Here is a 7,094-nt window from a genome sequence, read left to right on the forward strand (position 1 = left end):
TTTCTTTACACTAAATAAACTACCTTTTGTCATTTTGGCTTCCGCACACAAAACCTGTACTTGAACGTCTGAGCTAGGCGAATATAAAATGCCCGCGTACATGCATTCGTCATGTTCGTGAATATGATTACCGGTGTATGTATATGCAATATAGCATTGTATAGGTATTATTGCCTGCACTTAGAAAAAAAAACCATTGTGACGTATTGATGGCACGATATCTTATTTCACTAGACCGGGAGCATTTGTCATGTATGTTAAACCACGCAAGGTCAATAACATCAACAAAGCATTACAGGGGATATAAAAACAACTTTTATACAGTTTTACAATGCTGTGGTGTTAAACTGACACCAATTGTTGTTAATAGAGGACCACACCCTGAGGTGTTAAAATTACACCCTAGAGATTAAACATAACACCAAAGAGTGTAAATGTAACAACAAAAGGTGTTGTAAGAACACCTATTATAGGTGTAAAACTAACACCACCAATTTAACACCGGTGTAAAATAACTGGTGTGGTCCTCTATGTACACCCCGGTTAACGACACAGTTTTTGCTGTGCATATTGAGTGGCATTATCTAGGCCATGGCTGCAGGGTGTTCCAAAATATGTAACTGCATGATTTGTGAAATTCTTAGTCCTCAAAGGTCAAGTCCATCCCAGGCAAATGCTGATTTATCGAATAGAGAAAAATCAAACAAGCATTATGCTGAAAAATTCATCGAAATCGGACATGAAATTAGAAAGTTTTGACATTCTCTTATTTTCACGAAACAGTTATAAATATGTACAACTTAGTGAGTGAGGTCGTGTCCTTCACTCACTATTTATTTTGTTTTTTTATTGTTCGAATTATAAAATATTTCATATTTTACGGACAACTATCAACTTGACTGAACCACGAAATGAATACATCACATGACAGTGAGAAGAAAATTAAAATATTTCATATAACAAAGCAATTGACAAGCAAAAAACAATGTTTCACCCCCCCCCCCAAAAAAAAAGGGAACATTTCGTCCAGACGAAAAAAAAAAATAAAAGCAAAAATTAAAAGAAAAAAAAATGACATTTTGTCCTTTCGGCTTTGATCCCTCCCCTAGATCCGCCAGTGCCGTGCAGGGTGTGCATGATTGCTTTGTGAGATCAAACAACTAATACCATGGTCACATTTGTTCTACGGCGGCCGTACGGCGAGTCGAAAACAGCCGTTTTAACATTTTTGTGCCAGCTAAATAATAGGTGGTTTGAATGAAAATGAATAAAACGGCAGTTTTCGACTCGCCGTACGGCCGCCTTAGAACAAATGTGACCATGGTATAACTTACAATGTCACAATTTCTTACTGTACACTTTGAGATTTTCAGTGCTACATGTATATGCTTGTTGGACTTTTCCCCCTTTTATTCAAAATGATGTTTTGTTGGCGTGGACCTGTCGCTTCAGCAGAACTTGAATATACTTTGGGGCATAGACGTATTAAAAAGAAAACGACTTAATTGACTGGTCTAGAGTCCAAACCTGAAGGCCTGAGCAAACCTTAAAATTGCCTCCCAAGATAACTGAATAAAGGGGACGAAAGACATTTAAAAAATGACATAAAAAATCTTGACGGTCAATAGTACTGCTATTATTCAGTCGAGGAACAAAAGTGGCGTAAAGTTTAGGTCCATCCAACATTCAGCTATATACAAAAGACACTATTTCCCGCCCGAATGTATAACGCGGTTAATATGATTTTCCATATGGACCTACAATTAATTTCAAAGAATGAACAATAAAGTTAAAAAGTCGTAAATAGAATTCATGGGCATCTTCGTGTGCCCTTGGCACTGGAATGGTTTTATGTGCGTTACATTACAAATCTTCGTATACATTCGTTATTCCGAAGGTTCGTTAACCCGAAAGCGAAATAAGGTTCGTTGTTCCGAAGGTTCGGCAATCCGAAAACGAAATGAGGTTCGATGTTCCGAAGGTTCGTTAATCCGAAGACGAAATGAGGTTCGTTGTTCATTTCGTTTTCGGACTAACGAACCTTCGGAATTACGCCACAAATGTTCGGATTAACGAACCCTTTTTCGTTTTCGGATTAACGAACATCGAGGTATAGGCAATTTACGTATTTCGGAGTTACGAACCTTCGGAATTACGAAGTGTAACCACAAATCTTTGATCGAAACTATCGATACCGTTTAAACTTCGAGTAGGACAAGGCCGAATTTGGACATGCCAAGTAAGAACCCAAAATAAGCATGAATACATTATTAGATATTCAGATTTTAATTTTCAGTGCCTCTTTGCAAGAACAGATATTCGAATTTCAGTGAAAAAATGAATGAAGCCTTCTCATGGAGAACTATTGCTTCGCATACAGGATCTCGATTAATAAATTATAAAATGTATATGTAAGTCAGAAAAGAAAAAAAAATCAGAGATGAATGATGCATAGGGCTTTTTTAAAATCTAAGAAAGAAGAGATCCCACCTTCTTAAAGATATTCCTTCTAAACTTTTGATTAAAACCATAATTGTATGATACACTCAGAGTTTTAAAATTGCCTTGCACTTTTACATAATAAATCGAATATAAGTCAGCTCGATCCAAGTTTTCACGAAAATGGGGTTAATTTTAATGATAAAAAAACATTAAAAGATACTGCAATTCAATATAAATGATTTCCTTTTTAAATGTAATTTATCAATCGATAAAGCCTTCGACGGGATGTATAAAGAACGAGAAAATCAGAAAAAAGAGAAATCTAGTGTTAAGTTCGAAGCATGTTCAATGGTACTAGCTATTCTTGATCAAACATGTGACTTATAAAATTAGTTATAATTGGCATAATTCACGGATGACATCTGGTCAAACCTAATAATATCTCACAGTTTAATTCCCAGCTTTGGCTGCATAGTGGGCCTGTATACTTAACTAGGACGCGATTCGTAGAAATAGAGCTGTGTTTGAGTTACGCTGAGGTCCACACGCCTAATTACAACAAGAAGGTAAAGTGTATTCATTCGACCCAACTCATTTTCGTAATTTGATTGAGCTGATTGCCAAAGTGTATGCAGTGTAATGTATTTGCAAAGATCACACTGATTCGTAGTAGACGACTATATGACTTTGCAATAGGCATGATAGGAAAGAAACATATAGTTTTTTAACTATTTTACCGGCTGAAGATTTATTTATTCATTTATTTTTATTCATTTATTTATTAACATTTGCAATAGCAAATAAACATTTATTCAGTTTAGGAACTATTTTACTGGCTATAGAGATTTATTTATTCATTCATTTTCATTTTTATTCATTTTTTATTTTTACACCTTTGCAATAGGAAAGAAGCATTGATTCAGTTTGGGAACTTTTTTTTACAAGCTGAAGATTTATTTGTTTATTTAGTTATTTATTTCTTTTTTATTTTGTATATCTATTCATTACATTTATTTTGTTACTTATTCATTTATTAAAACATCTTCGTGTAGGATGGCTTGTGCCGATAATATACACTGTTTTTCAACACTATCCTAGCTGTTGACGTAAGAAACAAATATATCAAAAAGACATAAAGGAAATCAATGAATTAAATTAAGATGCAATATTTACCATGGTTAGAGAAAAAAAATCAGTGATGTAGGTATATATATATATAGATATAATTAACAAAACATCAGAGGCACGAACATACATGTGCTCTGGGTGATAAATACCGAATTGAAAATAAAAAATATAAAAAAATATAGGATGGAGAGGGGAAATTGATTTTAGTGTAAATATCAACAGAATTTAAATTTTATAGATCCGACTTTGGGATTGTTTGACATTACCTCATTGTTAATCAAAGAATTGGTAGGTTGGTGAAATGATTTTAAATTAGGGTTAAATATTCCAAATTAAAGAAGAAAGAAGATTATACATTTCCATATATATATATATATATATATATATATATATATATATATATATATATATATAGTGTAAAGAAATGGATGGAGAGAACAATGGTAGGCGTAGCTTAAATCAAGGTTCCCCAGAGCTATCTACCCTTTGGAAAAATAGGTGATGCCGAAATGTCTCTGCAGGGAATCGAACCCGGGCCCCCAGCTTTGAATGCCGGTGCCTTAACCACTAGACCACAGAGACGGGTTAGTGGCTAGGGCGAACCCGATCCGATTGACCGTCAGATCAGATAGACAGATTTTCGACACTATACCAATTATGATTTCCTTTGTCGGGTGAAGGTGGGTTTTTGAACGATGACAAGCCGCCATGCCTCAGCTGGATCAAAGCTATTGCTTTGATACAGTACACGTATGAGAGAAAGTATACAAAAGTGTATAGTTATACATGTACAACAGCTTTGGCAACTCTTTTATTGAAATATTGTTTAAAGACATGGATGAAGAGAACAATGGTAGGCGTAGCTTAAATCAAGGTCCAAAGCAGGGGAGCGTTTCATGAAAGAACCTGTCGGACGTTTTATCCGACAAGTCCCATTTTATCCGACAGTTACTATAGAAACAGTGCCTCTCAGCCAATCAGATCAAGGAAAGATGTCAGATCTGACAACTTGTCAGACAAAAATGTTGATGAAACGGTCCCCTGTTATACATTTATAATGATACGTTTGAGTGTGTTTCAAACTTCGTTCAGCTGTTTTATTTGTCGGTGCGTTAGAGCCTCCAATCAGTGTCACTTTACTGTCTTTCTTATTCTGGTCTTCGTATCACGAAATAATACCATAATGTTCTGCAGGGGCCCGGTAGAAATAACTGTAAAAACTGTGGTGTTAAAACTGACACCAATTGATGTTAATAGAGGATCACACCCTGAGGTGTTAAAATTACACACTAGAGATTGAACATAACACCAAAGAGTGTAAATATAGCAACCATAGGTGTTGTAATAACACCTATAGGTGTAAAACTAACACCACCAATTTAACACCGGTGTAAAATAACTGGTGTGGCGCTTTATGTACACCGGTTAACACCACACTTTTTGCTGTGAACCTGAAAGCTTAATGATTCGCTAGCCTGGATAAATTAGAGTTTTTATGATTACCATCGATGAGTGTCACATGATCGGAAATGATGCTCACGTGATCAGGTAATATGAATTTTCACTCGAAAAAAAACCCGTTACGCATGCCATGTGGTTGTGATAAAAATATTGAAAGCGACTGATTAGTAACAATTAGCCCCTTAGAATTAGGTACCTGTATTCAATTCTTGGAGCATTTCGCGAAATGAATTGTCAGATGTTTTATCCACAAAGCCTGTTTTATCCGAAAATTACCATGTTATATAGCCAAACACCTGTTCCTCTTAGAAATTTAAAATAAATAAGAATTGCCAGAAAAGGAAAGGAAATTGTGAAATATCACACTATCTTCTGAAATAATATCTAATCTATCACAAATTTAGGTTGGTCTCTAATTGCTTCTCTCACCCACCCCGGTTAGAAATTTCGCCCCATTATGTCACGCATTCTCCTCTCAAAGTGTTTTCCTTATTACGTGACCAATGGTGGTGATCATATACGACAGTGTTATGTTTTATTTAGAGGCATAATTCATTTTCATAGTGATCTATCATCATGATTTAAGTTTTCCCACGTTTTATTTATTAGGGTTTTGATATCGAGCACTCGTAATCAATGCGAAGCAGCTGTCCCCTTCTAACATGTCTAATGGGTTAATTTACTGCATATTAGGAACATCTCAAGTAATGCAAATTCAGCGCGGTTTTGATTGATTATCTTGATAATTTTACATGTTTTAGGCCTAATCTACGGCTAAAGTGGTATTACGTTATGGTGGTAATCTGCTTACGCGATGACGTCATTTCACAGAATTCAATTCTGATAATGAGCTTGAAGAATCTCTGCATGAACTTAATAGCAGGGATGGGCAACCCCCGATATTTTTGCTCTAAATTATGAAATGTATCGATGTTTAATTATTTTCAACAAATAAACAAATAAATAAGTTAAATAAGAAAATAAACAAATAAATTAAATAAATGAAACAATTGATTTTAATAAATTAACTCAATCAATAAATAAATAAAATGGTGATATTATTAAAGATAAACGTCGTACCTTTTTTTCTTAAAACAAAGAATTTTCTTTCCTAAAAATATGTACTCGAGCATGATGAGAGCTCGATCGATCCCTCAACTCCAATTTTTAAAAATAAAATATAAGTCCCTGAGAATTTCGGAAGACGAAATGGGCCCTTGTGCCCCCCCCCCCTTCTAAGAATTATACATGTACTCCAGTCTTCTTCTGAAACTTATAAAATGATAAAAATACAAATCTGAAAAAAGTATTGAAATAATAAATTAAAAAAAAATCGTGAAATTTTATTACTACAAACAAAATAATTTGATTAATCTACCAATGAGAAATTGAATAAGCGGCGCCTATAATCTATCCACGATTATGTGAGGAGAAACATTGATTTTCATGACTATTATTATTATTTTTTCATTAATAAGGTAGATGTTTTAGCTTCGGGATAATAAGAGGAAAACAGCTGAATTTAATCACCCTTGGGAGTTGTAATGAGCGTTGTCAACATGTTTAACAATGAAGCCGCAGAGAACTGGGACTATGATTAATTTCTTGTTAATGAATATAATGAACATTTTGCATCATACATTAGGTTTTAGCTATATACCGAGGGGGATTCGATATTTCATAATCACGAGTGTTGATGAACGAATTAATAAGCATTTGCATGGGAACATTATATTCAACGCGATATTTACGAACAAGAATAGAAGGGGAGTGGGTGGGGGAGGGGGTTGTCTCCCAATTTTGCCCAATTTTCATGTTTTTTAAGATAAAAGCAAACAATGGACAATAGGCTTGATATTTGAAGAGTTCATTTGGAAAAGGGGTTAGATCCCCTTTTCATCAAACTTGATATTTTTGTCTCTTTGTATAGATTTTTAATAGCTCTCTAAGAGAAAAGTTGAAATTGACATTAAAAAGTAAACGAAAATGGCAAAGAAAAATCCCTTTCTTTCAAACGGGGTTAGATCCCTTTCAGTTTGTTTGCAAAAGGGGATAGATCCACA

This window comes from Lytechinus variegatus, chromosome 6 (genome assembly GCF_018143015.1).
Source record: "Lytechinus variegatus isolate NC3 chromosome 6, Lvar_3.0, whole genome shotgun sequence".
In the NCBI taxonomy this organism is placed as follows: domain Eukaryota; kingdom Metazoa; phylum Echinodermata; class Echinoidea; order Temnopleuroida; family Toxopneustidae; genus Lytechinus; species Lytechinus variegatus.